The following is a 22,521-nucleotide window of genomic DNA, read 5'->3' as shown; positions in this document are numbered from 1 at the left end:
ACTTTTTTTCCCTCTCCATCCCCAGGTTTTGCCTTAATTTCTTCTGTTTTGATGATTCTGTAATTTAGTAAACTTTGATTGTTGAAAAACACCCTCCCAGGTCTTCATGTCTATGCCAAGCTGCTTCTCCTTCTCCCTTAGTGCTCTTAACTGTAGGAAAATCAATCTACCTGCTTTCCCCTTCCTGCTTCTTGCATGTGAGTGATGAGACCACTGAGAAGAGGTAACCTCAACCTTTTACTCTCAGTTCCTGCACTTACCTGGAAAGTTGTCCCTCTTATCAGTATTTCAAGTATTGCTTCACAAAATGGTTGCAGAAATGTTTTGTGGTAGGAAAAGGAAAAAATTTCTTAAAACTGTTTGAACTGAATACTGTCAAATGAAATTTTCTAGAAAAGAATCAGTATGAGGCAGATGATGAAATGTAAATGTTCAAAGACTTGGCAAACCAAAAGAGATTGTTCTCTTTTTTGAAGAAGTTTTGAAGAAGCCTAGGAAAACTCAATTATACATAGTTAAACTAGAGCTGTCCTATGTTGTGTGTAATACAGATACAAATATATAGAATTTCTTACAAGAAGGAAAATTGTGGCACTGCTTTTTGTTCTTTCAAGATATTACTGCTGTTAGTTATAAATATTGCTGTACCAAGAGTTCTGTATCTGGCTGGGGCCAAGCACTGAATAAAACTTAACAGGACTATGAAAATACTTAGTAATGGAATTATTTACTTAATATTACCACATTATCTTACTGTTGTGTTTTCTGCCACTAAACAGCTTGTTTTCATAGAAGATGAAACACAATAGTCTGTGCCCAGGATATTATCAAATGTTAAAAGATAATAATTATGAATATAATTTGTCCAGTGGAACTAACTAATTTTCTATTTTGTAGGAATAAGTAAGGCATTGTAAGTGAAGAATTATTAAATTTTTTAAATAAAAAGAACACTGTGGAGTTCTGTTTTTAATGTTGCTCTTAATTGGTTTAATTTTGTTTTCAAAATAATCAGATAAATTATCATAGCAAGTAAAGCATTTATTCCTTAATATCTAAGAGCAGCTGTCTTCATGTTTTCTATCATATGTTTCGCTCCCCAAAGGGAGAAGAATAGTCTCTGCTTGCTCATTGGTGTTTTTTGCAAAGACTCAGAGAAAACAGCAGTTTTTCTGGTCTCAAGTAAATGCACCCAGCCTTCCTCCCCTCTTTCCCTCCTTTCCTTCTCTTCTTGGCTGTGGTCTTTCACTATCGGTCCTGGAATTCCTCCACCTGGAAGCACAAAGTCACTAATTCATTATTCCTGCAACAGTGAAAATTCTGAATTCCCAGGAATATGAATGATATATTTCTGTGAAATATATTTAGTTATCAGTTCTAGGAAGATAAGGAAGTTAGATCTATTTTTCTTTATATTAGGAATACTACGCCCTAAGTCTGGTTGGTTTTGTCTGTGTGTTTGCTTTTATCTGGGAGAAATCTTTCTCATCTTTGAGGTCATGATTGAAAAAGCTGAGAATACAATTAACAGCTTAATCAAGTTGTTAATCATCATAATCAAAAGAGATTTGTAGGCAAATGGCAGCAGAGCATTTAAAACAAAGCTGGAAAAGAAAAAGACAGGGAGGGTTATTTGTTTGGTCTGCTTTTAAAAGGCTGTTAAAGCATTAAAGCCACTCAAGCTCTTGTAAATACAAAAAAATATCTATGGACAGAACAGGACAGAGTCAAAACAGTGTCTCAAATCAGAATAAGTGACACATAGAATCCATTTACCCTTTTTGAAAATAATTAACAATAAGTTCAAAACATTACATACTTAGAGATTAACAGTTTGTCGTGGTTTAATCCCAGCCAGCAACTAAGCACCACGCAGCTGCTCACTCCTCCCTCCTCCAGTGGGATGGGTAGGAGGACTGGGAAAAAAAAAGTAAAACTCGTGGGCTGAGATAAGAACAGTTTAGTAACTAAAGTAAAATAAGATACAATACTAACAATAATAATAATTATAAAAAATAATATAATAATAAGAATTGTAATGAAAAGGAATATAACAAAAAAAAAAGAGAAAGAAGTAAAACCCAAGAAAAGACAAGTGATGCACAATGCAATTGCTCACTACTTGCTGACCAATGCCAGAGCAGCGGTTCCCCCCTCCCGGCCAACTCCCTCCGGTTTATATACTGAACATGATGTTCTATGGTATGGAATATCCCTTTGGCTAGTTCAGGTCAGCTGTCCCAGCTATGCTCCCTCCCAGCTTCTTGTACACCTGCTTGCTGGCAGAGCATGGGAAACTGAAAAATCCTTAACTTAGGATAAGCGCTACTTAGCAACAACTAAAACATCAGAGTGTTATCAACATCATTCTCACACTAAATCCAAAACACAGTACTGTACCAGTTACTAAAAAAAGAAAGTTAACTCTGTCCCAGCCGAAACCAGGACACGATTTCAAAATAAAATTCCTACTACTAATTCTCAAATTAATCTATTACCAGTATGTAATACTAATGTTGCAATGACACTAGGTCATTTACACTGTATAAGGTGGTGCCTACCTTTTTAACACATAGTTTACCTTGTAGAACAGGGAAGACACATTGTCATTTTCTTCCTTTCATGTTTTGGTGACTCAAAATCTTCAAGAAAACAAAAGAAATACTATCTCGGGGTCAAACTGTAAAATGTTGGTATTAGTAATGAGATGCTCCTTAGAGATAATCAGTACCGTTAGTGGCTTTTAAGTCCATTAAAATAAATCTCTGGAGCTGCTTGGCTTTTTGTCAAATTAACGCTATGATAATACCTATATCAACACATCTTGTCAATTGAACATGCACATTATCACATAATTAATAAGATTATGGAAGCCATTTGAGTTTATTTTACTTTCCTTTATGCTAATAAGTCCACATTTACCCCTGCTCATCTTATTTTTTCTTCAGACTATTCGCTTACTTGTTTATACTAAGATATTTAATAAAATAGTTATTAATTTCATATTCCTTTGGATTCACTGTGACAAAATTAATTAGCATAACATCAAAAACTCCAAAGGAGACATTCCTGACAATCAAAATCCTCAGAAAGCTCAAGAATTTTCTTATAACATACGGTTCCCATTCTCATTCATGGTCTAATCCAAGTTGGAGAGTAGTAGGCTGTTCCATTGAGAAAATCCTACCTGGGCAGAGGCAGGATCTGACAAATATAGTATTAAACTTTTCTCTACTAAGTTTCACTGCTGGTTCAGACTAAATTTTTCTCTCATGATCTCAGGATTCTTCAGGATCCTCCCCTTAAAATAACTCTATCCCACATGCACTGTAGCTGAAAACAATACCCACCAAAAACCTAAATTCTTTTTAAGTGCTTCATCAAAGCATGTGTATTAACAAGCTCATCCAATGGTGACAGCAAAGTACCTGTGGATGGTGATTTGGTCAATATAAGGATTGCTTGCTGAGGGACCCCTTCTCTCTCGATTGACCATAGAGGGAACTTTGGTCAACAAAATTCAAAACCTAGTCAACTTAGTTTAGTGCCTGGAATTAGGTGATATTAATGTGAAATGAAGTGTTTATCATTTTATTTTCTCAGCAAATTTGTCTTTGTTTCAAATTAATTCTTTTTCCCAGCTACCTTAAATGAAGGGCAACAATGATAATTATCTACTGTTTAACCTGAGAAATCCCAAAGATCTTTAATGCAAAAGCACAATACTTTCAACAAAGCTGAAAAGGTAATGATCTAAGGTATGCAGTAGTTATTTCTTGTCTATTATTCCTAGGTGTAAGAAAGAAGCAAAAGAAGGAAAAAAACCCAAAACCAAAAAGCCAACACACACAAGACTGAATTGCTCCAAATTTCTCTATGAGATCAGTGGCAGAGGAGAGGGCAGACTTCCATCTTCTACAGCAACAGACAGCTTCCACAGTCACAAGACCAAATTGTTTTGCTCCTGCTCCTTTTATTCAGCTTCTGATATATACAGCTATTCTACTGACAATAACTGATTTAAGACATAGTTGATCTTTTCTAGAAACCTGATTACACACATTTACTCATTGAATTACTGGTATGGGATAAAGATGCTACAGTAAAAATAATATAACTAAAGGCTGTATCGTAACAGTATTTGTACAAAGGAGCTGAAGTAATATTGAGAAGATCAGATCTGGGCATTTTCTACCTTTTGATTTTGCAACCATAACATGTTTTTAATATAAATTTAGACTGTAATTATTAAATACTTAATTTAAATTATGCAAGCATTTATTGCACTAATAGATTATATTAATGTCCCCTAATCTACTGAAGAGGAAAATAACCGTAAGTTTTAATTATTGTTATTAGAGCTTTATTAATACAAGGAAATGTTTTGCTTTAAGATACATTGCAAAGTCTGAAGTTTAATCTTTGCATGTCAGTACAGCAAGAAGTTTCCAAAAATACCCATTTGAAATTGATCATATGAAGTTCTCCTAGCTTTGCTGTCTTCCACTTTGCAAATCGAAACACTGTACTGTTACTTCAATGTAACATTATAAAGTGGTAGATATGTGAGGGGGATGGGTGCTATTGTAAATTATTTCTCATATATTACTAATTTCTACTTTGTTTTGTTTTGTTTTGGTTTGGTTTTTAGTTTGTAATATTTACACTATGAGAAGAGCATGAGTTTCTGAATCTCTCTTGTTGCCCACTGAAGTGGAGATGGGGCCAAGCCAAGGCCAGTCCAGGATGTCAGTCCATGGGTGGGCATCACGTTCAGGCTCAATTAAGGGAAACAGGGTCAGACATAACCCCAGGACAGCAGGGTGTCCTGGATTCAGCTGGAATAGAGTTACTTTTCACCAGAAGCTGGGAGGCGGCACAGCCAGGACAGCTGACCTGAACTAGCCAAGGCAATCTTTGATATCATATGATGTCACACTCAGTGTATAACTGGGGGAACTAGTTGGGGGGAGGGGTGATCGCAGCTCAGGAACGGGCTGAGCATCCGGTTCTGAGTGGTGAGCAATTGCATTGTGCATCACTCACTTTATATATTCCTTTATTAATATTATTATTATTATTTCTTCTCTCCTTGTGTTGTCTTATTAAACTGTCCTTATCTCAACCCACAAGGTTTTACCTTTTTCTTCCGATTCTCCTCCCCATCCCACCAGGCGGGGGAGGAGTGAACGAGCAGCCGCATGGTGTTTAGTTGCCGGCTGGGCTTAAGCCACAACACAGGGCCTTGGGGATGGGATGGGGCCAGGCTGGGATGTCAGCATGTGGATCAGATCCTACTCTGGTCAGAGCTCTCCATGGCTGGGAAGGGCAGAGCTGGGGTGGAGCTGGAGATCAGTGCTGCTGCCAGTGTTGCCCTGGGCTGGACTGAAATGGGGTCCTAGGCCCATGGGCTTTTTCAGCTGTAAAAAGCCACTAAAAAAAGTAGGAAATGAAAATGCAGTTATTGATTTGTATTTAACAGATCCTTTCTTTGCTGCCTTGGTGTCTTAGCACAAGATGTGAGCCTCTTAGCCAAGCCATCTCCCCCTGTAATTGATATTGATCTCACCACTGGGCTAGTCCCTGAACTTGTAACCCTCCTGTTCTTATTTTCTAATAGAACAAGCCGGTACACCCAGGGCAGCTTCTCTGGGGTAAAGATTTTCCGTAGTTTTGTTTCTCACTAGGCTTGAAACCAGTTTGTTTCTTGACTTGTTTGGTTTGATCTATTTTTGTTTATTGATTCTTCATAAGTGCATACTTTCTTGCTCTCCAGAGTTGGGCCAGAAGGACATTCATGCTGAGGCAGAAGAATAAGGTGCTTCCTCTTTGTCCTTGTTAACATTTTTCAATTTACATGACCATTTTATTTGCATGTCTTTTCCTGGCAGGCTGTTACTGCTAATTGTTTTCAACTTGTAACATTGATAGACTTCAGTAATCATATATCATAATTTGTACACAGAAATCGCTAGATTAATAGCTTGTATTTCAGACTGTACAGCGTCCACGACTATGAGTTAATAGCATAGATGATAGCTTCAAAATTCACTTTCTTGTTATCAGTTCTAAGGGTTACATCAATATATTACTGCGGTAAAAGACAATAAAAAAAGTTTCTATAAATACATTAGCAACAAAAGGAGGGCTAAGGAGAATCTCCATCCTTTATTCAATGCAGGGGGAAACATAGTGACAAAGAATGAGGAAAAGGCTGAGGTACCTAATGCCTTCTTTGCCTCAGACTTTAATAGTAAGACCAGTTGTTCTCTGCATATCCATCCCCCTGAGCTGGAAGACAGGGATGGGGAGCAGAATGAAGCCCCTGTAATCCAAGGGGAAATGGTTAGTGAGCTGCTACACCACTTAGGCACCCATAAGTCTATGGGGCCAGATAGGATCCAGCCAAAGGTACTGAGGGAGCTGACGGAAGTGATCACCAAGTCACTTTCCATCATTTATCAGCAGTCCTGGCTAACTGGGGAGGTCCCAGTTGACTGGAGGTTAGCAAATGTGATGCCCATCTACAAGAAGGGCTGGAAGGAGGATCCAGGGAACTACAGGCCTGTCAGTCTGACCTTGGTGCCGGGGAAGGTTATGGAGCAGATCATCTTAAGTGCCATCACATGGCACATACAGGACAACCAGGTGATCAGGTCCAGTCAGCATGGGTTTATGAAAGGCAGGTCCTCTTGACTAACCTGATCTTCTATGACAAGATGACCTGCTTAGTGGATGAGTGAAAGGCTGTGGATGTTGTCTACCTAGACTTTAGTAAAGCCTTTGATACTGTTTGCCACAGCCTTCTCCTGGAGAAACTGGTTGCTCATGGCTTGGGTGGGCATACTCTTTGCTGGGTAAAAAACTGGCTGGATGGCTGAGCCCAAAGAATGGTGGTGAATGGAGTTAAATCCAGGTGGCGGCCAGTCACAAGTGGTGTTCCGCAGGGCTCAGTATTGGGGCCAGTTCTGTCTAATATCTTTATCAATGATCTGGACAAAGGGATTGAGTGCACCCTCAGTAAGTTTGCAGATGACACCAAGATGGGCGGAAGTGTTGATCCATCTGGATCGATGGGCTGAGGCTGATTGTATGAGGTTCAACAAGGCTAAGCGCTGGATCCTGCACTTGGGTCACAACAACCCCATGCAACACTACAGGCTTGGGAAAGAGTGGCTGGAAAGCTACCCGGAGGAAAAGGACCTGGGGGTGTTGGTCAACAGCTGGCTGAATATGAGCCAGCAGTGTGCCCAGGTGGCCAAGAAGGCCAATAGTATCCTGGCTTGGATCAGAAATAGTGTGGCCAGCAGGAGTAGGGAAGTGATCGTCCCCCTGTACTCGGCACTGGTGAGGCTGCACCTTGAATATTGAGTTCAGTTTTGGGCCCCTCACCACAAGAAAGGCATTGAGGTGCTGGAGCGTATCGAAAGAAGGGAGACAAAGCTGGTGAAGGGTTTAGAGCACAAATCTTATGAGGAGCTGCTGAGGGAACTGGGGTTGTTTAGCCTGGAGAAAAGGAGGCTCAGGGAAGACCTTATCGCTCTCTACAACTACCTGAAAGGAGGTTATAGTGAGGTGGATGTCGGTCTCTTCTTCCAAGTAGCAGGTGATAGGACAAGAGGACATGGCCTCAAGTTGCACCAGGGGAGGTTTCGGTTGGATATTAGGAAAAATTTCTTCACTGAAAGGGTTGTCAAGCATTGGAACAGGCTGCCCAGGGAAGTGGTGGAGTCACCATCCCTGGAGGTATTTAAAAGACATGTAGATGTGGCACATAGGGACATGGTGTAGTGGTGGACTTGGCAGTGTTACGTTAACGGTTGGACTCGATGATCTTAAAGGTCTTTTCCAACTTAAATGATTCTATGTTTCTATGATTCTGTATACTCCAATGGACAAAATAAAATGTCTGTAACATACAAAACAAATGAAAAAAAAAATGGTGCTCTGTTTCTACTGAAGAAATGCAACGTGTTATTACTGATTAAAATGAAAGTGGCTAATAACAAAGAGTTCCAAGATTCAGAGAATTTCTTCACAAGGAAGTTCCTGGAATTAGATAACTGAAGTATGAAAAGAGTAATATGGAAAAAGGTGATGTCAAAAAAAAAAAAGGGGGGGGGGAGAGAAAAAAGAGAACCTGTCCTCATTTGAGCCTGAGTCAAAAAGGGTAAAAAAAAAAAAAAGATTTGCCCAAGAAAACCCTTAAATACAGAATTCATCCATCCAGTTTTCACCATCTGGATTAGTTACCAGCAAAATGAATTATTCTTAAAAGTACTTATTTATTTCCACTGGCTATCAGAGGTGGTAGTGGTGTGTGTGAAGGTTGAGGTAGACATCCCTTTTTTTTAATATTAATTTTTTAGCTGAGATTAAATCCTAATTCAGGAGGTAAAATTAGCATGAATACTGCCAGGACTGTCTGAAGGAGGCTGAGCACAAGAAGATGATGTGCTGAGAGGTGCATCATGACTGTGAGCACCACTGGTATCTGAAGATCCAAATATGGTGAAATGGCATACATGCTTTATGCGATAAAATGTTATGTTCCATATCAAAGATTATCTTCATTTTCTTGTACATCACACTATAAATATATAAGAGAATTTACAGGCAGCTTTAATTTTTCAGAATGTTTTTTAAATATGTAACTTGTTTAACTCACTCCCTTAGCAGGGAACACATGTTTTCTGTTAATTTTACTCAGTTTAAGATTTCATAGTTGATGGCAACTGTGGTACTCACTTTTCTCTGAAGTATATCTCACTCTGCATCTAAGTGTACTTTTCTCAATGTGGGAATCTTCCACATTTACTTTGGAGTTTAAAATGGATGATTCACTCAGCAGACACACCATACCAAGTAAAATGAATATGTAAAAAGCCTTTTTGAATGGTAAACAAATCAAAACCAACCAACCAACCAACCAAAAGAAACCACCAAACAAAATCTAGCCTATTGTTATGTGAGAAAACCTAGGAAAGTACAAAGTTTTAGAGCAATGAAATCTGTATGAAGGAAAGAATTTTTCTGAAAACAAAGTAGGAACTCCTAGGAAAGAACTTTCTGCTTACTGACGGAGTGAAAATCATACGAACTTTATAAACAGAAGTTTATTTCTACACTAGCAAATTAAACAGGACAACAACCAAACAGTAGGATTGGAATGCTCTTAAAAAGATCAGTAAAGTATGTTTGATGAGTGCCAACTAACAGTCTCACAGGCAATAGCAGAACATGACGCAAAGAATACCACAGACCAGAAACTATACCCAGTAGACAACACAGCCAAGGTCACTGTATTAGGGAAGGGCAGGGAAGGAGAATTTAGTTTTACAGACAAGACCTGTAGCATATTAGCTGCCAAAGGATCAGCCTGTTTTATTTAAGAATACAGATCCAGTCACGAGGACCCATTAATTGAATTTCTGTTCTTCATTAGGTTCTCATGCAAAACCTTCAGGATTTAATTCATACTTGTGAACTCCTTCAGGATGAGAAAGCCTCCCACTCGTGGTGCTCCCAGGAGTGGGAGCTTCAAAATGCAAAGTGTGCTCTGAGACTCTGTCAGGAGGGAGCACTCAAGAGCTTTCCTCAGTGGAGAGGAAGGGAGGTAGCTCCGTTATAGGTCAAGTCACAGCTAGTTAACATGGTATATGTTTGAATCTGGCAAGCTAATACCTTTATATTTCCCTCCCATATGTACGTGTATGAATAAGTATGAATCCAGGCAGGTTTATTGGTGGTTTGTGCTTTGGAAGATTTATCATGTCCCCTTGGCCTCTTCTCTTCCAGGAAGCTTCTCTTCAGCACCCTCCTGCCACCCACCCCTCCCCACCAATTTACCTAGGTCATGTTTTCCAGACCTCATAGTATTTCTCTTGCTCTTCTCTTAATGCTTTCTGTAAGTGGCAGTCATTATTGTGTAATGTTCCCTAAGGGTCCTCAGTAAAGTGATATAAAATGGAGCAACTGCTTTTTGTTAGCACTTACTGTATTACCTCCCCAAATATTACTCCATGCTTTTTCTTTGTTTTCACACATTGTTGTCTAATATTAATTTTTTTAATCAGTCTAATCCCCAATTCCTTTTTGCGTGCACTGTTCCCAAGGCAGTTTTTCCATATTTGGTAAATCAGTATTTAATTTCTTCACTTTAAGCCTATCACTTGCCTTTATTTTATTTCATGACTTCCTTTTGGATGGTGCCTTCAGCTTTTTGACTTCTGAGAGCATTCTCAAAAATGTTGATATCCTTTTTCAGCTTGGTAGCATTGAAAAATTTTAAATATGAGTCTCTGGCATCATTCAACTTGAAAAATCCAAAGAAATGTGATATGAGTAAGGCCCCACTGGAACTCCCCTTGAGATGCTCTTCCAGTTACTTAGGAAGCTTTGATGGTATGTCAAAGACTATGCACCCATACAGTGGTGATTACACATCTTCCTTTTAAATTACTTGTTTATGAGATCTTCATTTAGAAAAGATCAAAAACTTAAAGTCAACATACGGAAGGGATTATAAGCTTCTTGCTGGTTCATTATGAACCAAAATTAGGAAGTATCTTTTGTAAACTAAGCATTCTGGTCAGAGAAGTGGAATTAAGAGAGTAAGCAGAAGTAACAGGTAATGAATCTTTTCAAAAATAGCCCATTTCAACTGATATAAAATAAAACAGGAAAACATATAATTATCTTCTTCCCCTGCATTAGAAAAATGAGGAAATTAAGATTTTCATGAACATCTGTAAGATGCTTTTAAATATAATTCTCAAGTTTACTGTTTGCCACATCTAAGCTGTAAAACTACAATCATGGAAGCTTAGTTCTAGAGCAAGCATTTAATAGAAATTTTTGTCTGTTTGATTATTTGTTATAAATTTCACTATTTTTAAGGAATTTGCCAAAATAAAACTTTAAAAATATTAAGTACAAGTTTTTCCACTCATCTGGAGCAAAAAATATGTTTATCCTCAGAGTTAAATATTCAGCATTTAGATAAGTATTTGGGGAGATGGAAAGTTAAGGTCTATTTATGTTTGATTCCTTTTCAAGATATAATATAACTCCAGGACCATGATATAGTTTAAAGGGCAGTAGATACTATAAATGATAAAATTGAGGTGGCTTTTTCCTTAGCTTGCAAAAAATATGATACATTCGCAAGAACGTAGTAAGAAAGCAAAAGCCATAACTGTATCCTTGGACTCAACTACTTCACCTTTTTGCAAATAACTTAATCTTTGTTGCTGCAAATTCATGCTTACTGAAATGAATATAAGAACTTTAGGCTAAAAATTAAGTAGTTTACATTAGGTGTAGGGCCTTAATATCTTTTAGTTGATAATAATGTGCTTAAAGGTCTTACTGAAAAGCAAATATTAAAATAAGACAGATAACAAAAGCAAATAATTCTAATGTTTAAGAATCAGCCCTTGCAAAAATCACATTTCTCTAAAGAATACATTGGGTTTAATGGAATTACTGTTACATAAATTTTGTTTTTCCCAAAGGGAATATGCATATGTTGTCAGAGTCCAATATTGGCTGATCAGGTTCTTTTAAATATTCCACACAGGGAGGGTTTAATGTTTTAACACCAAATTTACTTATTTGAAGATACTTGATGCTTCACTTGATACAGTGATACAGCAACGTAGTGAAATCACAACATAAGTGCTACATAGCAATTGTAATATTGTCCTGGTTTTGGCTAGGATAGAGTTAATTTTCTTCCTAGTAGCTGGTATAGTGCAGTGTTTTGGATTTAGTAGGAAAATAATGTTGATAACACACTGATGTTTTTGGTTGTTGCTAAGTAGTGTTTATACTAAGTCAAGGATTTTTCAGCTTCTCATGCCTAGCCAGCAAGAAGGCTGGAGGGGCACAAGAAGTTGGGAGGGGACACAGCCAGGACAGCTGACCCAAACTGGTCAAAGGAATATTCCATACCATATGATGTCATGCCCAGTATATAAACTGGGGGGAGTTAGCCAGGAGAGGTGGATTGCTGCTTGGGAACTGGGTGAGCATTGGTTAATGAGTGGTAAGCAATTGCATTGTGCATCACTTGTTTTGTATATTCTAATTCTTTTATTACTATTATTGTCATATTATTATTATTATCATGATGATTATTTTTCCTTCCTTTCTGTCCTATTAAACTGTCTTTATCTCAACCCACGAGTTGGGTTTTTTTTCCGATTCTCTCCCCTGTCCCACTGGGTGGGGGGAGTGAGCAAGCAGCTGTGTGGTGCTTAGTTGCTGGCTGGGGTTAAACCACAACAAATATGCAGTTAGATCACAATACAAACATGATTCCCATTACCAATCTCTATATGCTTGCTATCATGACACTGGGCAGCCCCAGTCACTGGGAATGAATACATAGATTCAAGCCTGTTCCACTCTTCAAAATTCATTTTGTTGGTCGCTCAGTTTTTTTACCTTAGGTTTGGCTGAGACATGTATACACTTCTCCCATGCTGATCTGGCTCAATCAGGAAGACATTCACAACTTTTCTTGATTAACTCTGGGAGGGACATTTACACAATCAGCTGATCCACCCAACTGATAAAGAGACAGCTGATGCATTGATCTAAAGAAATGGTCTTCTGACCACCCTCTGGTCCCCTTTGTATTGAGATAAGTTCATCTTTCTTTACAGCAGCTGTGAGCACTCCCTATATTCTACCCTGAGCTTCACAAGCGCAGCACCTGTGCTCATGTCCTCTGAGCTTTCTTCCACCGTAGGGTTTTTTTGATGTCACATATGTATATATCTATGTGTGTGTGAGTAACTTTACTACTTTCTTGGGAAGGATGTTGGTGATACTGCTGTTTTGCAGCCATGATACTTAGGCTTGATGTGCATTTGAAAAACTTTTATCTCAGTATTCATACTTCAGAGTTTCCCATTCATACAGTTTTTACACGTACACATAAAGTAAATATAATTTTGAGAGGATTTTGAGAATATGAATATCAGAGATTTATAGAATTAGTTGGTGCTATTGAAGAGTGTGAATACTATAAGTGTAAGACTGACATAATGAATTGGGCATTACTGTTATTCAAATGAGGAAAAAATGTTGAGTTTCTTTTAACTGGCTATAGGAAGTTTCTCATTCATTTATCTGGCAGACTGATGAATCTAAAGTAGGAACAAAACTGTTTTAGTCATGTCAGATATTAAAGTTTATGAACTATATAAATTAATAGCATTGTAAAGTATTCTGCTTTTCATCACCCTTTGCATGAGCCTTTCCCTTCCCTCTCTTTAGACTATACGAAGTGACAAAAAAGATGCCTAAAATTTAATTAGACTCCTAACATGAGTTCCTGATTTAGGTACTGTATGTTATGCACCACAAATACCTTACTAAGTTTTACGTCATTTGAAATATGCTGTCATTAACTTCTTAGCACAAAAACAAATACTTCTTTTTGTGTTTCTTGTAGTCAAAGTTTGCTGCAGTTTTCTACATTTGCCTCCATAAAAGCTATCCCATTTAGTGCTGTAAGCCAAAGGGTATTTCCATTGTACTTCTGATAAGATATTAAATGGAAACGTAATTCCCTCTCGCAGAATCAAGGAAGTTACACATTCTACCGCACTGTTGTAGTTATCTCTGGTTATCTATTCATTTAAATAAGACGTAAAGAGATTAGTCCTCTGGATAGTGATGATAAGTCTTGCTGGATAGTAGCAGGCGAAGGAAATGAAATAGAAGGGTATGATGGGTTGACCTCGGCTGGCTGCCAGGTGCCCCCCAAGCTGCTCTCTCATTCCCCCTCCTCAACAGAACAGGGGGAGAAAATACGATTGAAAAGCTCATGGGATAAGATAAGGATAGGGAGATCACTTACCAATCACCATCACAGGCAAAACAGACTCAACTTGGAGAAATTAATGTAATTTATTGCCAATTAATAACAGAGTAGGATAGTGAGAAATAAAAACAAAACTAAAAACACCTTCCCCCCACCCCTCCTTTGCCCCAGGCTCAACTCCTGACTCTTCTACCTCCTCCCCCCCAGGCAGCGCAGGGGAACGGGGAACGGGGGTTGCGGTCAGTCCATAGCGCGTTGTCTCTGCTGCTCCTTCCTCCTCACGCTGTTCACCTGCTCCAGTGTGGGGTCCCTCCCATGGGATACAGTCCTTCACAAACTGCTCTAATGTAGGTCCTTCCCATGAGCTGCAGTTCTTCAAGAACTGCTCCAGCATGGGTCCTTTCCATAGGTACAGTCCTTCACAAATGGTCTGCTCCAGCGTGGGTCCCCCACAGGGTCACAGGTCTTGCCAGAAAAACTGTTCCTGCATGGGCTCCTCTGCACGGGGTCACAGGACCTGCCAGGAGCCTGTTCCTGTGTGGGCTTTCCCCAGGCTGCAGCTTCCTTCAGGGCATATCCACCTACTCCAACGTGGTGTCCTCCACAGGCTGCATTGTGGATATCTTTACCACCGTGGACCTCCATGGGCTGCAGAGGGACAACCTGCTTCACCATGGTCTTCACCACGGGCTGCAGGGGAATCTCTGCTCCTGCACCTGGAGCACCTCCTCCCCCTCCTTCGCTGACCTTGGTGTCTGCAGGGCTGTTTCTCTCCCATCTTCTCACTCTTCTCTCCCAGCTGCTGTTGCCCAGTAGTTTTTACCCTTTCTGAAACATGTTATCACAAAGGTGCTACCAGCATCACTGATAGGCTCATCTTTGGCCAGCAACAGATCCATCTTGGAGCCACTGGAACTGCCTCTGTCTGACATTGGGGCAGCTCCTGGTGTCTTCTCAGAGAAGCCACCCCTGCAGCCCTCCCTGCTACCAAAACCTTGCCACGTAAACCCAGTACAGACGGTAAGTTGAAGGTAAAGACTTAGGAACAGTAGTAATATCAAAAAGAATTAATTATCACTATCATAAAGAATTTTTAGACTGTAATGACTTCGTTAAGGGTGGAGATTTTGTTGTTTTGGGTTTTTTTCTGTTTTGTTGTAGTTCTTGTTTTTTGTTTTTTTTTTGTATAGGATTTTATTTCTAAGAATGCAGTATTTTCTATGATAATCTGAATGGCTAATTCTGTGGGTGTCTCTGCTTTAGGAATTTCAAATATTTATATTTGTTTTTATAGGCCCAAACAAATACAGACCATTAAGAAAGTTAATACATATTTTAACTGCTCAGAGAACTACATGACATGAAGATGTGTCTAATAAGTCAAAATTCTGTAAGCCTAAATTCTAATTGTACCAGATATCAATTTACACCAGATAAAACATGTCTTGACTGAGGTCAGGTAATGTTGCTCATTTCTTATATCTACAGGAACATTAAAAAGCTCTGCTAAAATTCCTGACTCTAGAGAATAGATTGAAATGCATACTTTTTCATATAAAGTAGTAAAATGTTCTATTATGTTGAAGTTTAATTTTAGTAGAAGTAAAAGATGACGGTATTTCAGTGCCTGTATTCATTCACTGCATTTTCAAATGAAGAGTTATTTAAAATAGCTAGGATATTTTAGTGCTAAATTATATATTTTCTTGGTAGTTTTCAGAACAAATGAAGAGCTAATGAAAAGCTAAAAGCTGTTCTGATAAGCTAAAGAATAGCTATAAATTTTATAAAATACTGTTTATATAATACTGGACCAAGTTATACCGGTGATTCCTGATGTCAAGGGGCTGTTTGGACAACTAGAGATTAAAAAGTTACAAAAAATTAGTGTATGCTTTGAATTCTGTCAGGGTTCATCAGCCCAACTGCTTAAAAACATGATGTCTTCTCTAAATTATGTGCTGTCTGTTTATAGACATAAAATATTTTATTGGACCAACAAATACAGTTTGAAATAACAGACAAGCTTTCAGTTACTTGAAAAAGTTATTGTGTTTTTGAAGGTAGTCAGGCACAGACAATTCAGGCTAGACATGTAAGGGCAGTTGAATTGTCCTGTAGGTATGTTCCAAGATTAGTTTTGAAAAAATTGTTTTGACTGGTCATGAACTCAGAATTTCTGAGTAGAAATTTCTGTGGAGAACATCTGTTGGCTTTTCTGCTGCTTTTGTGCAGCTGAAGTCATACAGCATATTCCACCATCTGGTGCAGGAAATCTCCATCACTATATTGCTTTGTCAGAAGAATCTAATTTTATGTGTGAACCTGATACAGTATTATTTATGTTAGCATGCCACAAAGCACAGTGCGATTTGTTTAACTCAATATTGGAAAATTCTGAGCATTCAGACTCATCAAAGTTTTACTAATGTTAGTAAATTAAATAAATTATTTCATTAAGTGTTTATTGCTATAAGTGCATATGTAGATGATGGCTTTATGATTTTGATCATTGTAATAATCACAGTGCAACATGCTTGGTGAAATTACTGAAAGACTTTACTGACCCAGAAACTACCTGTGTTTTGGTCGTTCACCAACTTTTGTTTTTTGCTGCAATAAATGTATCTGCCATCCTCACTTTACTTTTCTGCTTTGAGTTAAACAGGAGGACTTTCTTTCTGCAGCTGCACTAGTGAGCTAGTGTAGGAGACCAACTGAAAAAACAAACTTGTAACCCCCTGGAACAAAGAGCTGGTTGTTCTGAAGGATAACAGCAGGAGAAAAAACTTGATAAGAGTGCAGGGGAGGATGTTAGATCCCCTGAGCCTGTCTGAAGAATGTCTCAAACACTCGCAATTTATGATCCTTGAAGAGGAGCTAAAGACTGATAAGAGGGAGTAGCCTGTCAAAGGCTGGATGAATTGCCCAAGAAGTGGCGAAGCCAGCAGTAAGTAAGGGAAAGGTAAATGTGGCAGGGGGAGATCACGACCACCGACTCAATTCGAGACCAAAAAGCCTTGCCCCCCCCACACCTGTAAGAAGCATGCGTGCTAATTTACATAGCAAGCGAGGCTAATTAAAATAAGAGGCAGTCCACATTGAAGGATAAGAATATAAGGAGAAGGCAAGTGCCAAAAAAGGGGGGAACTAAGAGGAAAAGAAGACACCCACAGACCAGAGACGCCCCCCCGCCCCTGTTGGCTGGACCAATGTTGGAACCCAGACCGGTGGTCTCTTTCCCCTCCCCCTTTCTCTCTCTCTCCTTCCTCTTCTCAAAATATATTATAAGCCTAACCAAGAAATCCAGTCAGAGTTTTGCCAAGTGCCTTATTCAGTCCAAAAGTTTTAAAGTTTGGAAGTAAAGTTGCTTTGATTGAACCTCCTGAGAACTTTGTTGTTTCTCCCGCGCACCGCCCAGAGTATATGAAACTACCTTTCCCTAAACCCGCCGAGCAGGACAGGACAGCTAGTCAATAGTGTCATCTCTCTTCTGTCTTCTTCAATGTCTGCGTTTTACCTTCTACATCAGGACAACCTGGCCCTGCTATAAATAGGTAGTCAAACAGATACATAAAGGCATTCTTCCCAAAGCCCAGGCACTGAAGAAATATTTTTCATTAATCATAGAATTTTTATAAACAAGAAAGTTAAATAGGTTACAAGTGTCCTTTGTGCTTCAACTGTGTGCCTTCAGTAACAACCAGTCACTGTGAATCATTTATTATATGTTTTGGTCCATATTCAAATACTCTTTCTAAAAGTACCATAGTGCTAAAAGTCACAAGTGTTTCAATAAATCTTCAAACTCTCCATGGAATGAAACACTGTTCAGTTTGGATAAAGAGATAAATCTTTTATACATAGTTTCCATCCATTCAGTTACATAAAGAAAATGTGTTTCACTTGCTGCACATTTCACATAGATTTCCTCAGAGTAGTTGTTTTCTTGCTTTAGTTATTAAGATAAATATTGATTATAGATAAGAATTGGGTACATTAAACTTTTGTTTTATATAAGCTTATCTTCTGTTATACTCATAAAAATTTAAGACTTGCTCCACCCCCCACCCCCACCCCTCTTTTTTTCCAAAGTCTACTCCATTGCATTTGGTGTAGGTATCGAGATTTTGGTAGCGTGGGTTGCAGGGGTGGTCTCTGTGAGAGGAGGTCAGGGGCTGCCCTGTGCCAGACACAGCTGGTTCCAGCCTGCTCCAAAATGGACCCACCACAGGACACAGCTGAGCCCATTAGCCAAGATGGTGGTGCCTCTGGGGAAGCATATTTAGGAAAGGCCGGAAAGCAATAAACAGGCAGAGGAGGAGGGGAAAAAAAGAAAAAGAGTGAGAAACAGCAGAGGGAACACCAAGTTTGGAGGAAGAGGAAGGGGTGCTCCATGATGCCAGAGCAGATATTCCCCATGCAGCCCATGGGAGAGACCAGGTTGGAGCAGATATAAACACTGTAGTCCATGGAGGACCACATGCTGGAGCAGTTGGGTATTCCTGAATGAAATGTGGCCTGTGGAGAGCACACACTGGAGCAGAGGAAAGATGTGAGAAAAAAGGAGCAGCAGACAGAAACTTCTATCTACTGATCACATCCACTCCCCCCCTGCCCCCAGCCTCCCTGCATTATTTGGGAGGGAGGTAGAGGAGTCTGGGGTGAAGGAGTAAAGTTGAGCCTGGGAAAGGGTGGAGGAAAGGTGTTGGTTTAATGTTTGTCTTTCTGTTTCTCACTACCTGATTCTATTTTAATTGGTAATAAATTAATTTTCCCCAAGTTGAGCCTTGTATGCCTGAGACAGTAATTGATAAGCAATCTCCCTGTTGTTCTCTCAATCCACAAGATTCCTCATCCTGTTTTCTCTCCCCCTCCTGTTGAGGAGGGGTAGTGAGTGAATCTGGGTGGGAGTTTGACTGCTAACCAAGCCTAACCCACCACATCCATAGACCATGATATTAAAAAGACAGTTAATCAATGATTGAGAAAGTCATGCGGGAATTGGAATGCTCATAAAATCTGTCAAGTTTAAAAATAAGGAAATTTGAAAAAAATTCTATTTCTCCAAACTCTTCCACCATAGATGTCTATAATGTTCTCTATTGTAAGAGGTGAAGCTATACCTGATCACAGATTAAGAAAACTTGCATATACCTACCAATGTATTAGTTTTGAGTAATAAACTTCACTGTGACCACTGGGCTCACTCATGCATTTTGTAGAAGGAAGATTATTTTCTAATAGTAAAGAAAGTCTCCATGTTTCACGTAAGATTTGGTTTGTTTTGGTCTGTTTTTTTTCCCTGGGGGATGGATGTCAGGGAGTAAAAGCAAAGGAAATATTCATTTTCTATAGTCAGCATCTATAAAATATTTAGTCTATGGCTGTCAACCTTGTTGTTTAAGTAGATTGTATAAGTAGTTTTCCAGACCTTTAGTATTTTTTTATTACCCACTCTTTTAAGTTTTTCACAAGTTTTAACTACATCATGAGTCTGCCATTGACTAGCATGTAATTTGGAAAATTTCACTTCGGCATTTTAAGGTGGTATATCCCTTTCATGTGTTCAGAGGAAAGTACACATGAAAACAACACATTAATAAGTTAGGAATACTTATTGCTGATTTTTTTTTTAGTTAATAATTTTTTCGATATCTCCATTACCATAAGGTAAGCAAACATGCTAGCCTGTGTGCCTGCCTGCCTCCCTCCCTCTCTTTTACTCAGTCCCTTCCTCCCACCCTTCTTCCCTTCCTTCCTTCCTTCCATGTAATCGAAGATGAATCTATGTTAGTTTATTCAGAATGCATATAATATGTAAGAGAGCCAAAGGTAGCTCCTCTACCTCTAATATTCAGAATATTAGAAGGTTGTTTAACTGTAGAGAGAGTTAAATTATATTTCATGTTTTAATTTACATCATAATTTGGAACAGAATCAGATTGAGAAATATTGATAACTTGTGCAAAATATAGTTTTCATTTACTGAACAGTTTTAGTAAAACCCAGCTGGTTTTTATCTTATCTGCAGTCAATGAAATACTTTTGTCAGTATGGTCCCAAAGCTGAGTTAACTTAAGTTCTCTCTGTAGTCATAGAGAGAGGGAAAGAAAGAGGGAGAGAACAAACCTGCAGGGTTCCCAAGGTGAATATCTTCCCATCCTGAAATGTAACCTAGACTACCATCTTAAACTTTTAAGATCCTAATGATAGGTGAGATTATACTAAAAGGCAAGCAATTTAATAGACAGATTTTCTTTGGAGCCTCAATCTGTTCTGAATATAGAATTCAGATCTTTTTAATGCTACCCATATTCTACACCTAGCTGAAGAAAGATTTGGAAAAAAAAAAAATACTGCATGCAACAATATATTATCCAGGATGGAATAAAAGAATATAATGCAAAATAATATCTTGACATTTATAAAAGTAACATTTAAGCTGAATATAAAGAATAATTACCTGGCCAAGACAATTATTTATGGGAGGAGCAATCGCCTAAGGTGAAAGCCTCAATACCTAGTTAAATTCAAAACATATTAAAAATGTAATATTAAATGAAAGAATTTCTACTAAATGGTTGCTAAAGCCATAAATATCTGAAAGCTCTATCATTCACAATCACTGTAAAATATGTATAAATTACCTTTATCATAATAGAGGTTGTGATTTTTATCATAAGCCCCCAAAATAATGGTTGTTAATATTCCAAAAAAGATAAGAATGAGACACAATACCCACAGAAACTGTTAACCTTACATATAAATCATCTTACTTACAGATAAAACAAAGTAAGTTATATCAGATGGAAGAAAACATAGGAATTTTTTAGGTCATCTTCCAGAGTACTTATTTTTACCATTTTTTGTCATATAATCCTGTTTTCAAGGTTTGAAAAATCTGAATGAGTAGGAGTAAGGCATGAATTTGCTTTCTGAAAAACTAATTGCTCTTAACATTTCTCAAGATTTTTATAAATAATGTAACTGTTCGCAACTGTAATGCAAATAGATTGAAACATTGAAAGACTATTACTGTATACTACAATTATGATGCATTAAAGTAATACTACTATGCCAGTTAGCATATTAATTGTTATTCAGTAATTTATATTCTGATATAATTCAAACCAAATCTCTGTCTTGGTAACTGCCCTTCAGGTAGCTGTACACCGTTGTTAGATCATGCCTTAACCTCCTCTATGCAAGATTGAAGAAGACCAGCTCTCTCAATGTCTGTTTGTATTTATGTCCTCTAGGCTCCAGACCATCTTGGTAGCCTTCTCCAGTTTCTCCACATTCCTTTTGATCAGGGGGACCGAAAACTGGACACAGTATTCCAGGTGCAGCCTCACCAGGGCCAAGTAGAGAGGAATAATAACGTTGTTCATTCTGCCAATCATACTTCCCCTAATGTAGCATAGCAGGGAAAGATTTGCTTTATTTGAGATGAGTACACTGTTAGCTCATATTCAGCCGAGTATCTACTGTGTCTCCCTTGTCCTTTCCATCAGGACTACTGTTCAGCCAGGTGTTTCCCAGAATCCCCTGCTGGTATGTGGCCTTATTCCTTCTCAGGTGCAGATCTTTGCATTTCTACTCGTTGAACTTCATGAGATTTCTGTTGGCCCAATGCTCAAGTTTATCACAGTCTCTCTGGGATGAGGGTCTACTATTTGGAATATCAAGCCTTTTAGTTCCCTCACATTTATTGTTCTCAAATTTGCTGAGGATACATTCTGTCTCCTCATGTTGAAGAAGATGAGGTAGTCTGCTATCTACTGCCTGCCTATGCGTAGCTAAGCCATTGATTGTTAGCATTTGATGCTCCAAATTCAAGGTCTTTGTCTAAAATTCCTAATGTTAGGGTGGATTGTGGGCCAAGTCCACTGTAGAGAGAAATCATAAATTCCTGATCTGAAATAAGTTTCTTCGTATTTTTAGCACAAAGTGTAATAAATGTCCCTGGCCTACAGCCAATACCTGTTCTTCCTTTGTACAGTCATGAGGAAGGATATTTGTATAGACGTCAAAGCAGAATGAAGAAGACCTACCAGAAGTACTGAAGAAGGACTGGAGAACTGAAAGAAAGTATGACCTACAAACTCATGTTGACCAGAAGTCTGTGAGGTAATCAGAAGATAAGGCTCTGGATCATGTGTGTCTACAGACAAGGTCACTGATTTTAAGATTCAGTCTGATCTTATGTTCCTTATTATTATCTTTCATCATTGCCACACAGTTTATGCTGTTTCATTGGCCTTTTTGATTTTTGTCCAATTTTAGGCTATAGAAAGAATAGTTACTGCTTCTTATATACATGACAATGAAAACCAATGCAATAAATGCTGTTTATTTTCCCCAGGCGTACCAGTAAAATGAAAATCCTTCTGTTATAGTTCCCTGCTTATCTACCCATTTGTTGTGGTTTAACCCCAGCTGCCAACTAAGCAACACACAGCCTCTTGCTCACTCCCCCTGTGGCAGGAAGGAGGATGGGGGAAAGAATCAGAAGGGTAAAAGTGAGAAAACTCATGGGTTGAGATAAAGACAGTTCGATAGGTAAAGTAAAAGCCATGTGTGCAAGCAAAGCAAAACAAAGAATTCATTCACTATTTCCCATCGGCAGGCAGGTGTTCAGCCATCTCCAGGAAAGCAGGGCTCCATCATGTGTAACAGTT

The sequence above is a fragment of the Gymnogyps californianus genome, chromosome 1, assembly GCF_018139145.2.
Source record: "Gymnogyps californianus isolate 813 chromosome 1, ASM1813914v2, whole genome shotgun sequence".
Classification (NCBI taxonomy): Eukaryota; Metazoa; Chordata; class Aves; order Accipitriformes; family Cathartidae; genus Gymnogyps; species Gymnogyps californianus.
This window is presented reverse-complemented; position numbering follows the sequence as displayed.